Consider the following 24592-nt stretch of genomic DNA (forward strand, 5'->3'; position numbering starts at 1 on the left):
CCTCGGTTTGGATTTAGGAGGCTGTTGGCCACCTAGTCCCATGCAATTTTTACATATATACATAGATAAGGTGAGCCCTCTTATGGAGTCAATTCTTCCCTAATATTAAAGAACAGTGTAGAAATATCTCTTAAAAATTTAAGGCTTAATGAATTAGTTTTTTTAATTAGCAACATTTTCTGCATAAAATTTATTATGAAACTGCTGAGGCGATCTGGCTTTGCAGAAGTGAAATGAGTGAAAATTTAAGTATAAGAAATTTGCTTTATTTGAATAAAATTAACTGAATTATGGATATGCTGATAAGTAAAATTTTTCTAGCAGAAGGGCACTAGTTATTTAAAAATCTCACTCTATGTCTAGTAAGAAAATGAAAGCTATATCTTTATGAAGTTGGAATGTCTTGGATGCTTAGTGCTTTGTATTTGAAAGCAGCCAAGTTTGAAGTTATGTTATATTAGTAACTTATCTATGGTGGCTTGGTAATAAAGCTAATACAAATTCAGTTTAAATGAGTGTAGCTAATAGCAGATAATCTAGTGTTTTACATATGCCATAAAAGTTAGTGTGTTTGGTAGTTTAGGAAGTCTAAAAGGTATGAACAGGAGAGAAACATATTTCTCTTAAGAAATATGTTTCTCCATAATTTGTTTATTAACATGAAGCTATGCTTTCTGCTAGGGCATTTTAGAAGTAAACAAGTAATCAGGCTGGAACTTTGATTCTAGCAGTTAAATAAATTTAAGATTGCTTTTACATTCCTACTGAATGAAACCTACAACATGCTGTAAGAATCCTGAAGTGAGTAGTCCAAACTGGATGCAGCAAAGAAACGAGTGTTAACTGAATCAAAGCTAGTCAATGTCTAAACTGACAGCCAGAATTTTAGAGCTTTAAACACTGGTCCTGGAAATAAGTGATCAGCCATCACTACACGATGGGAAGGTAGCCTCATGAGAAAAACAAATTTCTATTCTTTATATTCTTATTTGACTTCCTTTGTGCTATACTAATAGCACATAGGGCAATCTAAACTCTGGAACATGGGGGCATGTCCCAGTGTCTGAGTCTAGCTACAAACTCCACCTGCATTCCCACCTCATATCAGGTAGAGAGCAAACTTTCATCCCTCTCCCCTTCTTGTTTACAAAAGCATAGGGAACAGGAGGTGACTTATTTGTGTATCAACCACACAGAGAGTGCTCACAAATTCTGACATGCAGGAATTTTTTAGAAACTATGAAAATATGCCTTGCAATTTATCAGGCAGTAACAAGAACCAAGGGCACACCATAAGAAATAACGATTAAGAACAGACAGAGGAATGAATCAGTAAAATTTTAAGAATACTATCAAATCAAAGAGAGAGCAGCCAGTCAGTCTCATAAAATTAACCAAAGAAATATAGTTGCAAAAGCGATTAACTGATTTTCTTTGGGCAAAACTGAAAGCAGTTATGTTTAAAAAAACCAAAATGCGACATCCTAGTTAAGGTGCTCCTTTTAAGATTGATGTTGATAAAAAGAATGGAAGACTCTTAGGAGGACTGCTGAACTTGAAACTGTGCTTCATCTGGTTATTTGGTTTACTTATGTGGAAGAAATAGAGGTATTTCTGCTTTTCCCAACTCTGCTTTCTGCTCTGCAGATTGCAGTTCATTCTGTGAGAGTCAGCAGTAGTTTAACCAGCCAGTGTGTTGAAACATTTTAGAGTGCAAATTTTTTCCAAACTAATTTTAGGCAAATGACCAAAGATGCAGTATTGGGAATGTAATTGCCTTGACTCTTAGCTTTCACTGGATGACTCGGCTGCAAGGAGGGCTAGCCCTTGCTATCTGGAGGTGCTATGAATTATACTTGTCTTCTCTCTTCTTCAGTGTCTTTAAACAGAAGCCATGATGGCATAAATTGCAAGCCTGTTAATAGATACAAAAAATTCACAGACTTTCATGGTGTCATTCAGGCTACAGGACCTTAACTTGGTTTCAACACTAGCAAGATAAAATCTTTGTCTGATAAGAGGGGCCTTTCAATTAGTATCACAACAAAAGTCATCTTGCTGGAGTATTTCCCATGAAAGAAGACTTCTTTTCCCAATCAGAGTTTGAGTTGATGAGGAAATCTGCATGATGAATCTGTTCTTCAAAACCAGTGATATACATGGGGAATTCTAGCTTAAACACACAAGAAGTTGCACTTCTTGGAACTGTATCCAGCTTCTCATGTCTTATATCTATATCTGTATCTAAATCTCTATATATCTCTATATATCTATATCTTTATCTATACCTACCTATATACTTTTGAATATATAATTTTATATAAAATTATTAATCTGTGTCACTAAAAGGCTTGTGGTCTGGACTCCATAGTCCCATATAGAGATGTAAGGACCAGATTCTGCTCAGCACCATTTTTTGTGCCTGTTGCTCCATTTGGAGGGAAGAGGATGAGTTTGTCTAACCGTGCCCCCCTGTAAGATGTATGAGAGTAAACAGCAAAATCATAAAACCATGAACTTTTTTGGCTCCACATACTCTCCTGTATTCTGTTCATAACATATTTTCCACAATTTTATGTTTTCAGCATTAATATTAATTTAAATGTTTTAAGTGAAAACCTGAGGTGCTACTGGCTCAAGATCTGACTGGACACAATCCCTTCTGTTGCAAAAGTACTGAAAGAACTGACAGTGATTGCTAGGAGTGAATGGTCTCATGGCAGAAGGGCAGAGTTTTTGCCCAACATAACTGATGATCCTCACTTGAGATGTCCTAGAGAGTTCAGGATGTTTTTGATATCCCAATACAGAGGACCTGCAGGTATGACATAAGTCCTATGAGAGACCTGCACCTTTGGTGCCTTTGTAGAGCTGAATCAGACCCTTGTTGACCACTGAAAGGAACATGTTCTAGATCGATCTTAAGTCAGTGGACATGACATGGCAGGATTCTGTCATAAGCAATATCTGGAAACTCGTTCTGGAGCCAACAGAGATCACTCAGCATACATCAGAGATAGGGAAGCTGAAATATGGCTGAGTGGTTGGCATTGAGAGAACCATGCTTCAGGTGATTCTCGCTGCAATTCTTATCTGAAAGATGATGGAAGACTGTGAGATAAGATGATTTAATAGTGTGAGTGGATCTATGAACCTTATTCTGTGCAGGTTGCTCCACAGTTGGGAGAAAACTGCAATCTGCCAATGAAGATACAGAACAGACTGCTTTAATGGATTTGGGTCAGTTAAAAACTGAAAAGTTAGACTAATTGCATACTAACGATCTCATGATAGTCCTTTGTGGGGAATCCCTTTGTCTAGTCCCAGGCAAGTTTAACATAGAGTTTCTGAGACTGCTGGGTCTGTGTGGAACTAGTCACCTCAGCACTGCTCAGGATGGGCTTTAGTAGTCTAAAAGCAATTTACTCAAGATCTTTTTTTCCATTTAGTGGGCTGAAAATGTCAATCTGATAAAATGTCAGTCTGGCTCTTTTACCACAGCCCAAATTATGCAACAATTGTCCAGGAATGCAAAGAAGAGGGAACCACTGACTCCTCACTCCATATGCCCACAGAATTTAAGGTTGAATTTGGTCATGTGGATGTGTGTGCTGTGTCTACACTGCCTGTTGAGTCAGGAATCTCATTGCAAGCCATGCATCTTGCAACTGCTGCAAGCCAACCCCTTCCTGGCTTGGCAATTATCTGCATTGCTCTTTAACCCAGACAAACAGAGTGGAGCTCAGGGATAAAGTTCAAACTATCTCTCTGGACTTTTTAAATCTATCCATATCTTAAGGGACATCCTGCTGAAAGACTTGAAAAGTACGCAACTAACCTCTTAGTAAAAGAATTAATATTACCCACACACTTGTTGCTTCTTTGACTGACCTTGATGGTTTCAGGAGAGTAATAAAGAAGGAAGACTGCGTTAGAGCTTTAGAAACCTTTGAAAAGCTTTTCTGTCCACAGCTACACAGAGCTTTCCAAAGGAGTTTGTCTTCGAGGCTGTCCCTGCAGAGACAGGAAGAGCACGTTATCCCAGAAGGTTAATGGAGAAGGGACAGGAAGAGCACGTTATCCCAGAAGGTTAATGGAGAAGGGCACCTGATCTATTTGTGAATTAGAGGCTGTTCTCCTGGGAGAATACTTGCTGAAGGAGTGTTTAGATATGAAGTGCGAAAAAAATTGGTAAAATATTTCTACTGAAGATGTAAACTCTTGTCCAAAATAACCACTCCCTTTCCTGAAATTAACAAGTGCAATTAGGACATTAATAACCAGATTAATAGGCAGTATTAGGAAGGCTCCTGGAAGCATACCAAGTATTGTGCACTGCACATTCAGTTAGAGAGAGCTGTCAGACTATATGGGCGTTTCAAACAAAAGGGCAAGGCGTGTAAGAGCAAAGAGACTACAGAAAACTACTAAAAATAGTGTTGTTTTGCAATGCGCTTATTCTTTGTGCCCCACTTGGAAGGCAGAAGTAACACCAGATATCTGGAAGACAGCTGGGAGCAAATTGCTATTTCTTCATAAGAACGTAAATGGGAAACAGCAGGGAGGCTGATGTCAATGTCTGTGAAAGTAACACCTTCTCAGTCCAGTCATTGTGGCTTAGTTCAGCCTCAGCTCTGTTCAGAACCTTTACCTAAACTCAGGTATTTCATTTAGAGGGTATGTGAAGATTGTTGGTAGAAGCAGGGTAGGAAGCTTTTCTTTCTATAGTGAGGAGTCAGATGTTGACTCTCTACTACTGATTTGGTATAAACATCAGAAACCAAATAACATTTCAATATCTTTATAAGTTAATAGGGTGTAATAATTTTTTAAAGTCTGTCCTGTAATAAAATGGACATTAGAAATGTTGTACAAGTTTCCTTTTTTCATTAGGAGATAGACTTATTTAGGACAAATTTTCAGGGTGATAGGTACTTTGGAGTTTGTCTTTTTCCCATTTCCCTTTGGGATTCATTAATTCACTGCTGCTGAGTGTATTTTCCTCATGACTGGATTCCTGGGTGGTACCTCCAAGAAAGACAAATAAACAACTGTTGTCACTTTTTTTTTTTTTTTTTTAAGAACAGGTAATATTTTTTACGTTTCTCTACAGCTTTGTTTCCTGAGACAGCTGTCAGGTAGATTTCATGTTCTATTATGCCTACTATGTTTTTTTTTTTCTTGCAAAAGTGGCATCCTTAGCCAGAGAAAAATCTCAGCTTTTGCTCTTAAAGATGACTGGGAAGAGATTGTTATGCTAAAAATGCATTAGATTTAAAACTAGTGAATATGATGGTATAAATTTCATGAGGTAGTTCAGTGTAGTTCAAACTGTCTCATTATTCAGCTGTTTTTCAGAATAAATGTAATTCATTTTTATGTTACCTTGAGAATAAATCAAATGCAAACCAGAATGTTTTCAAGGTGAAATGAGCCTCGGTGACTACAGGTTTCAGTGTAATTTTAATTTGCTTCGTTTGTACACACATCTGCCAGTTGCCTTTCCTGTTACAGAGTTTAGGGAAGTATTTGCCTTGGGAAGAAGAGACATTCAGCCACTATCTGGAAACAAGCTGTGAGAAGGCACCTTCTCCGCAAAAAAAAAAAAAACCAAAAAACTAGGAAACAGAATGTCAGCTGATTCCAAAAACCACATCAAGACCTCTCACTTAAGTAGAAAAGAAAGGCTGGTGAAAATTTTGCATGAGCCAGGACTGCAGAATGAGATATAGAGATGTTTGTCCAGCATATTGGGTTTTAACCCATGACACACAGACTTCTAGGGACTGTAAATTCCTTCTAAATAATATAAACCCCAAGGTAACTAAGAAATGCAGGATGAATATTTCCCAGTGAGCTTACATTGTTCTATATACTAGTGGAAAAGGGCTAAGCTTCCAAAAGTAGAAAAGGTTGAAAATGACATCTCTAGTACATTAGCTCACCGTTGTGGGAACATTTGAACTGATCCTGTCTTTGGAGTAGCTGTATTCAGTTACAAGGTCATCCTTTGACTGCTGAGCACTTTTATGAACCAGAAGGCTCTGAGTTTGTTCCAGGTAGGACTGCTGGTTTTAAAATAGAATTAAAAAAAAAAAAAAAAAGTAAAGAGAAAAGATAAGGATTAAAATAAAATCTAAAAAATTTATAACATTAACTCTTCACTAAATACTTTTGGAGCCTTTGTAAGATTTTGAAAACTTTGAGAAAACACAAACAGTAACTTATGTGTGTTCTTGTAGATCTGCGATGAAATAAAAGAGGGCCACAGTAATCTTGAGCATGGTACTTAAATATTCGCTCAGTCACTGTCTCTGTGTTGTATTGCCTCCACATCAGACATATCTGTTCATTGAGGGGCCAGCACTAAGCAGTGCAGATTCGAGGTGGTTAGTGCCATTTGCCCTTGGCTTCCCACTCCTGTAGGTAGGTGAACAGCATGGGCCAAGTTATTGTTTAAACAGATTTATTTAAATGCTGTTAACAGGAGTGTTAAATACTCTTCTGTTAGTGACCAGGCCAAATACATCATATATATTTTGTGGCTGCTTTTATGGTTTCCTTTAGCATCTTACCAACTTGCAGTAAAATATACTTAGCAGACTGAAAGCTTACAGAGCAGCAGAGAGTACCTGAGAAAGCTTTTATTTGAAAATAGGCACCAGCAGTCTCTTGCACAGAGGACTCTGCTGGACTCACATTTTTCTTACATAGAATAACCTAATGATTAGCACAGTTGCCAAGGAAATGAGAGACCCAGATCCCATTACCTCCTCTAGCTGAAAGAGCTGTAAACCAAAACTTCCTGGGAGAATATACTAAAAGACTGGATATTTGGATAGTCTTCAAATCTACCTTTTTTCCTCTAGCTTCCTTTTTCTCAAGAGCTATATGAAAATAGCTGAAGGATATTTAATTTTGAAGCCTAAGGTGTAAGGCACCCTCTGGTATGGCAGAACACCACAGTTCAAGTTATAGGATTTTTTCTGTATTTTCTTTAATGAGTGTTTAATTGAAACTGCATGTATTGCAATAGAAATTCCATTTTGTGAGTTTTTTTCAAATTGTTCCTAGAATGCATTAAACTACTGAAATAGTTAACTAAAAATTTATTCTTTGAGTTTTGCATATATGGCTTAAGCCCCAGCATCCATGATGTATCATTTCCCTTGCTGTGATAGTTCTTGATTTCTTCATCTTTGCCTCACATCTCGGGTAGTAACTGAGGAGAACTTGGGTGGATCTCAGTTGTTTTGGGAACTCAACTCCCATTCTCAGAGCTCCAAAAGCTCTGGCCTTCCTCACATAAAATTCACCACTATAGTGAAGAGTTACATAATGTCACAGAATATCACAGCTTTTTCAGTCTTTGTTTTAATTGTGAAGCTGGAGACTCTGTCCAGAACTCCATACCTTGGGTTCAAAATAGATAAGAGACTGGGTGAGCAGTATCTATCCTGTACTACTTGCCAACAGTTACAAAGAAAATTGTCTGGTAACTAGAAAAGACCACACTGATGATGCTGCAATAATGCATGTTTTCAGAGTGTTTTCATAATCCAGATAATTGCAAGCAATGGGAGTGGAGTGTTTGTTATAAACTTTACTTAATTGTAGTCCACTTCTATTTGCATGCACAATATGCCCTAGTCTTTACTGAGTTTTAATTAAACAGAACATCAAAAGATTGCAGTGAGTGTTTTTGAGAAAATCCCATGAAGGAATGCTGCTTTTGAGAAGGCTTTTTCCTTTCCATAGTTTCAAGAGCACAAAATGCAAACTTGTTTGTAGGTAAAATGGCAGGTCTTTGCTCTTTTGGAGGATAGTAGTGGAATCAAGAAAATGGCTGTCTTTGCTAAAATAATTGTTGTGTCTTTCCCATTAAGTACAAAAGAACACAAAAATTCCTAAAGTATAGGTTCTTCAGTGAATTCATTGGGAGGTATTTTTCCCTTCATCTGTGCTAAAGCAGAAATGAAATATATGAAGGAGAAAGGTATCATCGATAACATTTAGGTATTTCAATAATGCACAAGATTTAGCACCCTGGCAAGTTTCAACAATCTGCTGTTCCCTTGTTAATATAATGAAGAACAGGGATGAACCATTGGGTGCTCTATGTTTTAGGGCACCCATTTGATATAATTTTCTGTCTGCAAAAAAACACTGCCTGCATTTCCTTTCCTCACAGAAACTGTTAAGCTCAGAGCGAGCATTGCTATGGTGATAACGTATTGACTTTTTCTCACAGAGCAAAGAAATGGAATCCCTCCTATGTCTGAAAAAGATGCATTTTTTTTTTTTACTGCTTACCTGTGATTGGTGCATTCAGTCCCTGCCAGGAAAGGCCTCCAGAAACAGCCATAGTTATATTTTCGTTTTCAACCCAAAAAATGTTGGGTCACAAGCAAAGAAAACAGTATTACCAACAATTTTAAATATTAAGGCCAAGAATAGCTGTGAATAATGAAGCAGGAGAAAATACTACTAAAATTTTCAGGTTCCACTGTGAGTCATTGTTCAGAAATTAAAAAAAAAAAAAAAAAAAAAAAAAAAGAGAATAAATTGGTTTATGATACAGGTAATTCATTTTGATCTCGGGAGAAAGATACTTTAAAAAAGACAAATGCAGCAGGGAAGAGGCATCCATTGTGTAAATGGGAACTCAGCTGCTCTCCACCTTCCTCACCAGGCCTGTTTCCATCTCATATCAAAGTAATGAAAAACCACTGTGACACAGAGAGGATTAGGATATGTGTGTTTGCCACAAATATGTTCTTGGCAGCTGTTCAGCAATAGTTTCTGGACTTTTTTATTATTTCTCATCTTTGCCGAAGTCAGAGAGACACTTCTGTGCTGTACAGGAAATGGGATGTGCAAATTGTTAACTCAGTGGCTATTGAGATGGGTGTTTCTGCTCCTGAATTCCCACTGCAAACATACAGCTGAAAATGATTTAATATAAAGTAATAACACCCAGTGAAAAACAAGAAAGAAAAAAAGAAAGGAAAGGAAAAGAAAGGAAAAGAAAAGAAAAGAAAAGAAAAGAAAAGAAAAGAAAAGAAAAGAAAAGAAAAGAAAAGAAAAGAAAAGAAAAGACAAAGTTTTTGAAAATTTAATTATTTTAGTATTTTAGTATTTTTAAATTGTCTCAGAAACTGATCTACCTGTAGACTTTCCAGTCTTATGCAAAACAATTTGCCAATTTGCTGTTTGTTGAACAGTGAGAAGAAAGAAATATTCCTTGTTCCTGCTGATTTCTAGTAAAATGATACTAGTGGTCTTGATGTTTGATCAGAGACAAATAAAATATGATGGTGTATAGTTGGAAAGACTGTTTAGAATTAAAGTTTGACATTTTCAGAGTATTCTAACTATTTAGACTATTTTGAAAATTCTAGATGGGCTTTTATATGATTATGGAGGACATGGACCCAGAATATTTGAAAAATGCAGAAAATCCTTCAGATGGCAGCTCTATATCAAGTTTCTCTCACCTTCAAAAAGGAGAATAGATAAAAAGTGGTGATCTTAGTCTACTTCAATACAATGTAAAATACTATTCCAATTGCTTCTCAAATGTTTTCCTTTGAAACTGTATAAGAGTAGAAGATTGGAGGGATAAACCACTGTAGAGTTTGCGTCTACATCTTAAATAAAGAAAATTCTAAAGATAATTTTATTGAAAATTAAGATCTATTTGAATATTATTTTGGTTTGCATCTGATAGTACATTTAGAAATTAATTATTTAGAAGTAAACATGAAAGCATTAATATCTGAATTTTACATGACCTCATTAAAATACAGTGTAGATTATACTTTCTAACAACTTTCAAAGTACTGCTATTTCTTCATAAATACTCATGAAACAATTTCTAAACGGAGTCAAAACCTAATTTCCCAAATTTAATATTTGAGGCAGAGAATTCAATGAAAAGCTACTTAGCAGTAGCCATAATCTTGGAAGAATCAATAATATTAGCAAATGAAAGAGAAATCAACCTTTTTTATTTATTGGTATAAATTCTATTTTAGTGTAAGCATTTTAAAATGCATTGTCAAACCCATCTATAAGAAGGGCCAAAGTGAAGACCTAGGAAACTACACACTCATTAGACTTACTTCAGATTTTGGGAAAATAATGGGATTAGTCCTCCCAGAAACTACTACCCTCCAAATGAAGCAGGTGACTGGGAAAATTCAGCACAGATTTACCAAACGTGAATCACGCCGGATCAACCTGAACACCTTCTACCACAACATAACATCCTCTGTCAACATGGCAAGTGCGTTGGATGTTGTTTGCCTGGACTTCAACAAAGCATTTGACATTGTTTCCCGCAGTTTTCTCCTAGGCAAATTGGCAAGATACAGAGTGGATGTGTGATCTGTGAGATGTGTAGCAAAGTGGTTGACAGGCTGCACTCAGAGGGTGGTGATCAATGCTTTTTACCTGGGCTGGCAGTCTGTTACCAGCAGGGTTCCTTAGGGATCAATACTGGGCTCCAGGCTGGTAAACATCTTCATAAATTATCTGGATGAAGGGATTGAAAACGAGCTCACCAAGTTTGCTGATGATGCCACACTGGATGGTGAGATGGACTTGTCAGAAGGGAGAGCCCTTTGTCAGAGACAGAGTCAAACAGGAAGACTGGGCCAGCAAGAACTGTATGAAGTTTAACGAGGGCAAATGCAAGGTCCTGCACCTGGGATGACATAACCAAAAAACCCAGTGCAGGCTGGGATCTGTGTGCCTGGGAGCAACCATTCTGTGAGAGACCAGGGGGTCTTGGTGAACAACAATATGAACACGAGTCAAGCTGCAGCAACAAAGGCAAATCAAGTCCTGGGCTGCATCCATGAAGGCTTTCATAGCAGAGACAGAACTGTGGTCACCCACTGTATTTAGCATGTCTTAGGCCACATTTGGAGTACTGTGTCCAGACCTGGTACTCACCATTCAAGAAAGATACAGACAGGCTGGAGAGGGTCCAAGGAAGGGCCAGGAAGATCATCAAAAGGCTGGAGAATGTGTCCTGTTGGGAAAGATTGAAGGAATCAGGTATTTTCACCCTGGAGGAGAGAAGACATAGGAGGAACCTCATCGTGGTGTTCCAGTACCTGAAGAGCAGTTACAAAGAGGACAGAGTCTCTCTTTTCACTAGGAGCCCCATGGAGAAGACCAGGGGCAATGGGTGCAAGTAGCACAAGGAGAGGTTTCATCTTGACATACGGAAAAAATGTCTCCAATGAGACCAGTCAGTCAGTGGAACAATCTGTGCAGGGATGCAGCAGAGTCCTTATCACAGGAGATTTTTTTCAAGATGCAATGCAACAGGACTCTAGACAATATCTCTTGCTGCCTGGTCCAGCCCTGGGCGTGGCAATGGGTCCTTGGTGACAAGGACTCATGATTTATCTGCCTGTGGGAATGTCAGCTAACGCTGGCGATGAAGAAGCAGGAACGACGAAGTAAACCCAGAAAGCAAAACTTTAATAATGTACAAATAAAGGAATAAGCCACATGCAATATACGGTTACTTTGAAGACCTCAAAATGGGGAAAACACGACAAGACATACAGTGCTGGCTGAGGGCAGGGAACCAATGAACAACAAGAACTACAAACATTACCATATATGGAGAACATAACTAACCAATCTCTAACAAGAACTCAGAACATTGCCTTATTTGGCTTAAACATATTACCATAACCTTTCCCATGATTCCATGCACCTCTCCATAACTTAGCTAGATGTTACCCTCCTTAGCATCCTGTTTCCATGGTCTCAGCTTGATCCCTCCTGTGTACTCCATCAAGGCCAAGTCACTGTCCATCCCTGCTGATCTGCCTTCCACAAATTCTAGGCTCCCTTTCCTGTGAAAGGCTGGATCAGGTAATATTTCATGTTCCTTTCCTGCAGACTGTGACAGTCTGCTTATTTAGTTGTCTTGTATAAACATCAAGTCAAATTACTTCCAGGTATCTTGTAACTGATAGTATCTTTCTGTGAGAAATTGAAATGATGTTTTAATTAGATGGTGAAATGAACAGCTGAAGCAGTCAGCTGCGGAGTGAGGATTGTAAATGCTTTCCTTTTTTTTTTTTTTTGTTTTGTTTTGTTTTGTTTTGTTTTGCATTGAACATTTAAAATTTTTATTTGATAAATATAGACACTCTGGAGTTCAGAATAAGCATTTAACATTAGATGCAAAATGAACTGAAACAGCTACTAAAATACTTTTGTGACCTAGTTTGAGGAAGAAATAGAATATTTCCACATTTTATGGTAGGGCAGACATATATAATGAATCTAATATAACAACGGAATTATTTTTATTAGCTCATCTGTAGTAATTCTGTGTCACAAAATTCTTGATTAAGGACACTGAATCTTATCATTCTGACCATGATGGATGCTATAAATCATGAAATCTCATTGAACTCAATATATTAGAAACCTGAATCTCTCCTGAGAGAAAGGCATTGCCTGGTAATATGAGCTTTTTATTATGAATCAGAAATGTCTTTGTTTTGCCTTAGTGGACTTCAGTGCTTTCCACTTAGTGTGGGATCTATCATGAATCAAAAATGGAGCATTTGTCAACAATGCAATGATGCTCCTCATTTCAAAATGCAGTGGTATGTAATAGTAGGAACACCATAGTAGGAACACAGTGTTGGTCACTGTGTTCTTCTAAAAATTAGACGAACTGGACAGTGTTCAGAGAAAATCAAAAGAATGGTAAGAGGGTTAAAAAAGTTTAACTATGAGGAAAGGTTGAAGAGCACAGATACCACTGTGAGACCACTGCTGGTTATCTTTGAATGCTCATGGTGATTGAAGGAGGTCCCTGATGACTGGGAAAAAGCAGATGTTACATGCTTTTCAAAAAGGGCAGGAGGAATGATAAAGTGAACATAGATCACTCAGTCTCCCTTCACTCTCTCAGAGGATTACAGAGAAAGACCTCACGGAAATTGTTTTCGAGCATGTGACAAGAATGTGTTTGGGAACAGACAGCATGGATTTACCAAGGCCAAAGTATGCTTGACTGATTGCCTTAGATGCTAGTGACTCTTTGTACGGGCTGGAGAGAGTGGTGTACGTCATTTGCCTTGAAACAAGCAAGGCCTTTCACAATAGCCTCCCATAACAAACATGTGGCCTAGAAGAGGAGATGCAGACTGGATGGAACACTAACTGGATAGAAAACTGTCTGAAACAGGCTTTGGGTTAGTGGTCAACAAATTGAAGTCTAACTGGTAGTGATATTCCTCAGTATTGTGATTTAACCCCAGTTGGCAGCTCAGTGCCACGCAGCTGCTCAGTCACTCTCCCTGTGCTGGGATTCTGGAGAGAACTGGAAGGGTAAAAGTGAGAAAACTCATGCATTGGGATATAGGCAAAGGAGAAAACTGCACATGCAAGCAAAGCACAACAAGGAATGCATTCACCACCTCCCGTGGCAGGCAGGCATTCAGCCATCCCCAGGAAAGCAGGGCCCCAATATGCATTGTGGTGACTTGGGAAGACAAACACAATTATGCCAAACATCCCCCCTTCCTTCTCCTTCCCCCAGCTTTATATGCTAAGCATGACATCATGTGGTGTGGGGTATCCCTTTGGTCAGCTGGGGTCAGCTGTGCCAGCTGTGTCCTCTCCCAACTTCTTGTGCACCCCCAGCATCCTCCCTGGTGGTGCAGGGTGAGGAGCAGAAAAAACCTTGACACTCTGTAAGCACTGCCCAGCAATAACTGAAACATCCCTGTGTTATCAACACTGTTTCCATCAGAATTCCAAAACATAAGCCCAAATCAGCTACAACAAAGATCACCCCAGCCAAAACCAGCACAATCAGGGGCCAGTATAGGGATGATTCTACTTGATACTTTCATGAGACAAGCATCATGGAGTTTAGCAAAAGCAAATGCAAAATCCTGCATGTGAGGCAGAACAAATGCACGCAGCAATACATGCTGCTGAGGCAGCAGTACTACAAAAAAGACCTTGGGGTGTTGGTGGCCAAAAAATTGAATGTGAATCACCAGATTAGAGTGTAGGTAACAGGTCAAAGCTGTTAAAGAAAGTATTTATTCCCCTTTACCTGGCATTTTGAAGGCTACATCTGGTATACTGTGTTCAGCTTTGCAGTACTAAAGTTAGTCCAGCAAAATGTCATTAAGAGGATTAAGTGACTGGAGCACATATTGTATGAGATGGTGTGAACTGGATTTGCTTGGTCTGGAGACGAGAAAGTTAAAAGGAGGTTAAATTTCTGTCTTCAGTGACCCAAATGTCCCTTGTAAAGCCAGACTCTTGTAGGAGGTGAACAGCAAAAAGACAAGAGGTATTTAATTGCCACAGGTTGCAATAAAGAAAACTGTAACTGAGCATGAGGAAGAAAATTTCAGGGTGAAAATTGTTATGCACTTGAATAGACTGCCAAGAAATGTAATGAAATTTCCATCCTTGGAAGTTTCCCTGAACAACCCTATATACTCTTCCATTCTGTCCACTCTGTTGTTAATGCTTCTAGAAGGAGAAATTGGTCAATATGTTTTTGGTTAAAAAAATAAAATCTGATCTCTTGGAGCACAAGAAAGATCTTTGAGGTACTTTCCAGAACTTCACTTCTATGAATCTTTTAAGGCTGGCCCTACAAAACAGAAATTGCATTTCACAGCAGCTAGATATTGGGTTTGTTGATAAATATTAAAATTTATGCCTGCAAATAAGACATAAGGACTAAAGCTTTGTCTGGTGCTATGGAGTATTCAGGCACCTAAGAGCTGGAGTCACAAAAAACAGTGTGTGGATGCACACTGTGAAATGTAAATAAACATAAATGTATACGTGACAGATAAATCCCTTTTAAAGTTTAAGGAATTTATTCAGCCATGTCTGAATTTATGATATGTTCAGTTTCTGCCCATAGTAGGGACCTATTGTGGAGTTGTGTGCTTATGACTATATTACAGACCACATGTAGGAACTAGATACTGAGGTGCTTTCTCTTGGCCTTTTTGTTTTCTTTTTTTTCTTTTTCTTTTGAATCAGCTGTTCAATTGTTAGTCTACTCAGCAAGGTTAGACAAGACACTCTGAGAATTAATGCCAAGTCAGCATTTCTTAAGTGCTTTGAAGATAAAAGACAATATAAAGCACTAATTATCAGTACTAATTAGCATCCCACCAAACATGACTCACTGACTGGTTTTTCAAGTCTTTAAAGGGTTGTTAGCAATCTTCTGGAAAGCTTGAAAACCTTTTTCTCACAGAGAGAAAGTAAGAGCCGGAAAGCACTGATGTAAAGCCAGTGAAGAGCTCTGGGCTTGTCTGACTCCAATCAGAGTAAATTCAGTGTCAGGTGAATCAGAGGCTGACCTTTAATTTGAGACCACTCTCCAAGCCATGTAGGTAATCATTAAACAAATGTATGGGGTCAGGCTCATAACTCATGCAATTCTATGAAATTAAATATTCTCTTTTCCAGGATACCCAGTGAGCCTGCTCAGTAGACACAATTCATTCCCTGGCTTCTATCCCTGAGGATATTTTTCAGATGATAATGTTGAACTTATTCCCATGCAAGTCCAGTTCTATAAGAGTCCTGTCTCTTTTTCATCCTAGATTTTTTCTGCAGCTAAGGTAGGATACAACATATCAATTGTAGGGGTGTTTTCTGTGTGTGAACTAGGTGGTTTAGATCTAATTATATAATATCTAGAGCTAGATATGATTGATAGCTATCCAGAGCTGGAGATATATTCAGATGATGAAGTGTGGGTGTCCACCCCAGGATGACATCAACAGCTTTCTAAAGTCCAGTGCCCGGGCCAGTTATCTCTCTGTAAAGTAACAGAAGCCCTCAGACATCTTTTAAATGTAGAACATCTACATTATAGAAATAGACTTGAGCTGGCTGAATACCATCTGTGTCTATCAGCCAAGTTTAAGTTTAATGTCCCCATTGGCCTAATCAATTACAGTTGAACTGAGCAAGCATAACACATGTGAGAAGAACTAATCCCTTCTCAAAATGTGATAGAAGGATATTAACGAGACAGAGAGTTGTTAGTGATGCCTCTCCTTGCTGTATTGTCAGAGTGTGCTATGTGATGTTACCCTTCCATGTCGGAGCGTTTGGGAAGAAGCAGCTGGTTGGCTTGGATACCATCATCTCCCTGAGGAATTCAAATCTGTATCTCTAGAGAGTCAGCCTAAACAGCGGATGGTGTGTTTTGAGAGCAGATGCTTTCCATCTCATTTCCCAAAGAGGTGCCAGCTATTGCAGCAAGAACTTCAAAGTTTATTGCACCATAAAAAGTTAATTGAGTTTCCTCCTGTGCAAACCATATAACCATTACGTTATCTTACAGGAAATGTCATTTCATTTTGTGAGGAACCTGATCCCATAATTTATCACTGGGCAGGTGTTTTTTTATCAATTATCTGTTGCCTGATATAACATTTCATAGCCTGACACTTCCACTGACCTATTTCAAAAGACAGGGATTGCCACACCTGCATTTTGTGCCTGCACTTAGCTTTCACGCCTTGGAGAGCCTGTCATAGATGAAGGCAGAGGACAGCTTAATTGCTGGTCACAGGGAGGCTTGGGCCAAAACACTTGGCTTTTTAAGACTTGCTCTTTTAGGCATGCATTTAAATTCAGGACATGTGGGGAACATGTGGAGTTTAAATAGTTATGCAGAAACTGAGGAAAGATTATGAGAATCTCAGATTTGGATTTATATGTACAAGTATATATGCAAGTGCTTTTTAGGCTTCTGCCCAAGATGTTATTGTAACTACTAAAAATAATTCATGACATCTGTCTGCAGGCACAGTTTTAAATTACAGCTGCTTCTCATTCATAAACTTTCACGTGTGTGTGTTCAGGGTAAATACATTCTTCAAACCTTTATTGATTTCTGGGATGAACAGATCTGACAGTAAGAGGAGACAGAACTGCTAACTTCTGCAAGCTTCCAATATTTAATGTACTTTCTATAATCCAGTAGAGTATGAAAAGACTGGCCTTAGCCTGTTAATTATCAGCATTAACAGGTACGATATAAATAAAAAATCACAGAATGGGTCAGGTTGGAAGGGACCACAGCAGGTCATCTGGTCCAAACTCCCTGCTCAACCAGAGTCATTCTAGAGCACAAAATATAGAACTTAAGATATAAATCAAATAATGCATTTCCTTAGACAAATGGTTTTCCAGAAAAGTAAATTTTTTGGCATTGGTCCTGAAGGAGAAAATGGAAAAAAACCCAGAATTACTGTAAAAGGTGAAGTTCAAAAAACAGCTTACAATGTTAAGACTCTAGAGGCTTTGAAAGGAAATGCTGTTACAGGCAGAGGCTGTAGGCAATAAAAATCTTAATTGTTTAGAGTCAGAGGTCTTAGATGCTTTTAGGCAACTGTGCCTATGAGTACTGTACAAAAAATTTGGGCTGCTGACCTGGAAATCATGTGCTCGGGAAGGAAGGAATTTGGAGCTTCAGAATAGGAACCAATGTATCTGACTTCATGGAGCATGCTGCTGCAGAGTAGAAGCATTTAGAAATGTACCTGAGTTCTGCCCTTCTCTGAAAATCTGGTGCCTTCACAGGCTGCATAGAAATGTCTTTTTATGCTTTTAAGAAATGTCTTTTTATGTCTTTTAAGTTTACAGTCTTGAATTCCATATAAAAGACAGTGTATATATCTCCTGTGCAGGGCCAGGAGCTGGAATCAATAATCCCTGGAGGTCCCTTCCAACTCAGGATATTCTATGGTATCTATTTTCTTCTAACAATCAAGTAAGGCAATTTTATTTAAATAGACCTATAGGCTGAATTTTACTTTTTCATATTTTAACCCATAATTTGGATTATATCCAAGGCCACCTGGAATGGGAAAATTAGAGTTGGATGGATTTATCTTCATAGATTAATTAGTATCTTTTTATATGTGGTAAAATATATATATTGGTTTTGTGATGGCCACCAAAATGAAAACCAAGTACCACAGTACCAGCTTTGTTGTCACACTTGCACAGTTTCTATAACCCACAGCCATTCATGTTCTTGCTAAGGGCATTCTTTGGTTTTTTATTCGTTTGGTTTTGTCTGTACTTTTTGGGGTTTTGCTTGCTTGTTTGTTTTGTTTTTGTAGTTGTTGTTTTCTTTGTTTTGTTGGGGTTTTTTTGGGGTGTTGCATTTTATGATCCTATTTTATAATAGTTTTGAGCATACATGTCATATCTGAGAGGCTAATCAAAGAAGGATGAGCGCAGAAGGCATTTAATTTACTCAAGTTCTCATGGTGCAAGTGTTTATCCAGATTCCTGACAGGCTTTTCTGGGAACTGTGTGGATCTTCAGTCATATTCCAGTTCAGGATGCTGATGGAACTTGAACAAGATTAAAATATCTGTTGGGAAAACTGAAAGTAAATAAACTGCTTGAAAATTTAAAACATAAGGTGTTGAAAGGAAGATGTGGGATGATCCTCCTGTTGTCAGTGAGGCTGCAAAAGCATATTATCAAGCATAACATTAGGGGCAAAAATAATGATGTCAAAGGACTGTTCATTAGTCACTTGTTTTGAAATAGAAGGAGCTGTGTACTTTGAATAGCTGCAGTCATAAAAAAGACCTCTTAGCTTACCTGGAAGTGATAACAAGGATTGACCTTATTGCAAAACAAAGCTTCTATAGAGACATATGGAAGTGAACTGCTAAAGAATTAGTAAAAAAAAAAAAACTCCATTATTAGCTAAAAAACCAAGCTAGTTGGGATATGAAAGATAAAATTAATTTTCAGTGGAGAATGAGCAACTAATTTACCTTAATTAAAGAAAGACGAGATCTGAAATGAGCTTGAATCTTACTGCAAAGACCTCCTAGTACATATAATGTACTGCCATAAAGAGAAAAACATAATATTCATGGTACATTGCATTTTTATTTCTTCAGTTTTCTACTTAAAGATCTCTTCCCCAAGAAATGCATGAAGACGTCATATTGCAATACATGTTTATATATATATATGTGTATGCACATAAATATCTCCCACCAGAAAGGAAGGTGAGTCATTTAGATGCTAGTATTATCACTTCTGAGCAAAAGTTTTAGGCATGTATGTCTTAAAGAATCATCATCAGATTTCACTATCTTGACTGCTGCTGCTGTCTCAGATTTCATGATCACTGACTCACTGATTCAAGCCAAGAACTCCTATTTCTGAGGGGTGACCTCACTGTTGGGATGTGAGGAGGATGGTGGCAAAAGGCATTTCTTTCAAAGCTCTACTATTTACTTGGCAGAAAATAATTCAAGATTTATTATACTGCTGAGGATTAAATAAAAGAGCAATTTTGAACTTAGTAATCTCGTTAGGACCTGGAAGGCAGAGACTGGTATTCCAGTGACTGAACTGCTTATGTGTGCAATGTAGGTATGGGCCAGTTCTAGGTGTTTTTGCACCTCGTAGTCTTCTGAGCTGGGAGATGGTGCTCCTTAAAGAAAAAACATTATTTTATTCCATTATTATCCAATAATAGTCCATTATTTGGATTGAAGATGGAGGTATGGAGAGACAACCTACTGTGAATTGAATTAGAGCAGTTTGGAAAATTAGTACTGAGCCCTAAGAGCAGCAGTGTATTCTCCCAAGGTTTCTTAAAGCAAACCAAGGTGGGCTAGCTCAAGTAAACTGGAATTCAAGTGAGTTTTCATATAACCTTAAATTACCAGCTGAGGGTGGTATCTTCTGAAACAATTGGATTTTTTTCTGTAGGATTGCATATGATAGCAAACTTTTATACCATTGTTATCAAACAAGTATTCATGGCAGCTGATTAACACCAAAGAGCACTAACAAAAACTTATTCAAGCATCTCCCCTAAGCCAGGTGTTGGAAAATAATCTTTTTCTTTGTCTGTACAGCTCATGTATTGGGCAAATTAAGTTTCTTCATTTGGAAAAATATTTCTCCATTTTTATTTAATGCTCACTCAATGGGAGCATTACTTTCATTACACCTAGCCTGGCTGCCTTGGCACACTAAGATCAATATACTTCTCTAAATAAAATTTTCTGGGTAAGTTCTTCATAGGTCACAAAGAGATAAATAATGTGCATTGCAAAACAAAAGAAAATACAGGAAATTGTAGTTCCATATGATAAGAAACTTCACCTTCATTATGCAATGTGTTTAAAGTTAGTATTAAGTTCAGTGATACTAAATTTTGGGTTCTGAGCATGATCAATTCAGAACATTTTGTAAAAACAACATTGGTGTTTCAGATTTCATACAAAATGCTAACAAGAAGTAAAAAAATTATTTCCCAAAATTCCTTCATTAGTCAGAACTGATTAAGACCACTGGCTTAGGATTCTTACATTTTCATGAAACCATATGATATAAAAATTAAAAACGTATTGCTTACAAATAAAATGTGTTGTTAATTTTAGAGTCAACTCATTTAATAATGGATTGGATCCCTTCTTCTTCCTGCAGTTCTATTTACTTTCTTTTTTTTTCTTCCATGTATTTTGAATTTTTTTTTTCTCCATCACTCTTTCTGACACATCTTATATTTCCATTCAGAGTCTGGTTTTGATCATGTACATCTTCATGGCAGCCCCGCAACTCCAAATGAGTTATTGAGAGCACATTTTAGTGTTATTTGTATTTTTTAATGCAGGCCTGTTACCCAGTTTTCCATGTAAAGTCCTGAATTCATTGATACTCCTTTCAGTCCCAAACTTCCAATGACCTTGATATGTGCAAAATCAGTTCACAAAATTGAAAATATAAACAATACTATAGGCAACCTGGGACACTGGGAAAGTACAGATTACAGCTTGTCTCTGAGAATAGCAATGAATGAGTGTGGTCAGGTAGCACTGGTAGGGGAAAGTGGAAGTAAAAAGGTACAAGCTCAAAAAACCCCAGAAAGTGAAATACACTTTTCTTGTTCTTTAAGTCAGTAGAAGGACAGACACAAAAACATGTTAAGAGCAATAAAGAAAATTACTGTAGCTGTGAGAACTAGAGAACAGTAATTTCAATAAAGAAAGAAAATACTGTACATCACTCTTCAAAGCATTTTGATAGATTTTCATTATTCTGTTGTGGCTTAACCTGAGCAGGCAGCCAAACCCCAGACAGCTACTTGTTCACTCCCCCACCAGCAGAGAGACTGGGGAAAGAATGAGAAGAAGACTCATGGGTTGGGATAAAGACAATTTATTAGGGAAAGCAAAAGCCTCAAAACATGGAAGCAAAGCAAATGCAGGAATTAATTCACTGCTTCCCATGGGCAGACAGGTGTTCAGACATCTCCAGGAGAGCAGGGCCCCCTCACATGCAAGGGTGACATGGGGAAACCAATACCATCACTCCAAATATCCCTGCTTTTCCTCCTTCTTCCCCCAGTTTATATACTGAGCATGGTGTCATAAGGTCTGGAATATTCCTTTGGTCATCTGTCCCAGCTGTGTCACCTCCCAACCTCCCAAGCACCCAAACTCCCTCACCAGTGTGTTGTTATAAAAAGCAGAAAAGTTCTTGGCTCTGTGCAAGCCCTGCTCACAAGAACAAAACCAGCTCCATATCACCAGCCCTTTGTCCAGCCAAATCCAAAACACAGACCCGTACCAGCCACTGTGATGAAAGTTAACTCTACCCCAGCCAAAAGCAGCACAAATGCCTGAAGAGGTACATGGAGACTTGAATATTTTATGTATTTCAGAGCTGTGAAATTAATTTGGAAGTTTGTCAAGCTAGGCAAAACTGACATGCTTGAAAGAGTGTGCATGTGTGAGAATGATGAAAAACCTTACATAACTTCAGTGTTGTGTAAAAAACAAAATTTTCCCCTCTCTAGTACTTAGTTTTTAATTGCTTATTTATGATAACTGGTGTTCTACAAGATGTTAGTTCTGATTGGAAAACCACCTAAGTGGATGTTTTATTATTAGCCTATATTTAAAACTTTAATGTGGAAATTAATTTTTCATTTCTATTATCAGTGTTTTTATTGGTCTTCTTTTATTCTTCACACTTTCTCACTTTCCAAGTAAACCTCAAGAAATCTTGTGCACATGTTAAAAAATACAAGTTAACAAATACTGGAATAACCAAAGTGTTTTTGCTTATTTTCACTTACTTACCTGTATTCTGAGTGGAATTAGTTAATAATATTATCATAAGTAAGACTCAGGTATCTGTGTTCTACAATTTCAGAGATTTATTTTAAAATTAATAATTTTGTTTCCTCACAATTCATTGGAAGTCGACATATTACTGTTCTTTTCATGGATAACAGAGAAATAAAGTTGTTGTGGAAAACATAAGCAGAACTCTAAGGAAACCCCCATAAATTAGATAAATATGGTAGACTAGATAAAATGATGAGCAACTTAAGTGCTTGAAAAACACCTAGATTCAATATATTTGGTTTGTTTATATATTTATTTATTTATTTATTTTCTAATCCTCATTTACTGCACATGCATCTAAGAAGCCCATTCACGAGAACAGGACAGGTTGAACTATTGATAATTAACATAGTCCTGATTTTGTTATAACAATGCAACAGAAGACATTTGATCTTGCACCATCTAATTATATGATAGAATTGCATCAGATCTGTACTTTTGTACTAGATTAGGATGAGAGCAGAAAGGAATGAAAGTGCATCAACTTGCAATTCTATTTTTATTTCCAGGAACTAACATTGCAACATATTTTTACTTGGATAAAATTGTATGCAAACCAGTGGTTTTTCTTGGGAAAAAGAAGTTGTCTTGCGAGAAAGTGGGTTTTCTTTTCTTATATGTTATAGCAGCATTTGAATAAAAGATCTGCATTTTAAATGCAGATAACTATCAACTTTTCACTGGTGTTTTTTTATTGGTAACTTCATTTTCCACTGATAACAGAAATTACTAGTGAGGAAATGGGAGTGACATCCCCTGAAAATTGATGGTTTTATAGATCCTTGACTTGTATAAATCAGATATGGAAAATTTCATGGTGAATCATCTAATATAGTTTGCTACCTGTTAGAACTTTTTTAATTCTTTTATGTTGCAGCATTTTAGTGTGTTGAGTGAAGGAGCTTATAATTGGCTCCCTTGAGAGAATATTTTGAAGTAGAGATTTCATTGAGCCTCGTTTTATTTACATATATAATTACTCATTTTATTTACACATACAATAACAATGAAATTAATAGGACAAGATATATTTGCTACCAAGGAGTTTTTTCATGATATCCACTGCCATTGCTGCTCTTCAGTTTGAACTGTTTTTCTTAATAATTTTTGAAAATTGAGATATGCTCAATATAGTTACCACTTGGTGGGCTTTTTCCTTAACACAAAAAAAATATATAGGCTAGTTTTGAGTTGGCATGATCTTTGAAAGAGGCTTGAGGCAGGGGACAGTTTACTGTCATGTCCCAGGGAACTATATAAAAGGTAAATATATAGAAGTTACTAGATTTGAAGTTATTAACTTCCTTTATTTCTATCCCTGCCTAATATTTTTCCTAATTTTCCTTTCTTTAACATTTCTTAACAAGTTATCAAGGACTATCTGACATCTTGGTGTCAATATTTTAAATCCATATACAATTTAGAAGCAGTGACTGTGTAGGTGGCTTATTGTGGATATAATCAATATGAGCTGAGGCATGTGAGAAAAGAAATCTGTCTCCTGAATATTTTATCTTTCTCACATTCATTCTTAATTTTCTACCTAGTTTTCTTTTTGTACCTTCCCTAGAAGCATTTCTGTTTTATCTCTTTGCTCTCTTCCCCAGCAAAGCTGCAGATGACAGTATATTGCAGCTGCAGGGAGACAAGGAAAATATTGCAATAAGGCCACTGACCTGCTGTTGGAGACAGATACCTATATTGGCCTCAACAGCTTTGGGAACATGTACCCAGATGACAGAGTAAGAGCTGTAAACCCAAGTAAAATAACTGTGAAATAGAGAAAAATAATTTCAGAGAGTGACTTGAATTTGGGAAAATATCATGGATGATTGTGCCCAAGAAAAAAGCAATCTATTCTAAAAATACAGCAGGGTGTTGAGTTTGAATTGCTAACAGAGTAAGCTAATGAAAGGAGTTGGCCAAATAAACTCTATAAAAGCACATTTCCAGTTTCATAATTGAGAAATAATTTGTTTAAATGTGGGTTTTTTTCCATTCATTTCTCTTAGCATTATGTGAATGGATACAGCCTGTTAGAAATGCATTTGGAAAGGAAAATGCCATATATACATATGCCATATCCCTTTAGACATATATAATGCAGAAGTCCAACCATGTAAGTGTTTGAACCAAGCATGGTCAACCTGAGAGCTTTTTGGGATTTCACAAATTACAACGAGATAATACTCTAAAAATACAGACTTTAAAGAGATCAGACTGATGAACATCAGCTAAAAATCTGAATGAGCATATGTTGCTTCAATTATTCTGAGGGGAAAAGGTTACAAAAAAATCAAGGAATAGCTTTGATCAGTGGGAAAAAAGAGGTACAATCTCGAGGTAAAAGTTCTTTAGTAAATAAT

Source organism: Pyrgilauda ruficollis, unplaced genomic scaffold (genome assembly GCF_017590135.1).
Source record: "Pyrgilauda ruficollis isolate IOZ18807 unplaced genomic scaffold, ASM1759013v1 scaffold26, whole genome shotgun sequence".
In the NCBI taxonomy this organism is placed as follows: Eukaryota; Metazoa; Chordata; class Aves; order Passeriformes; family Passeridae; genus Pyrgilauda; species Pyrgilauda ruficollis.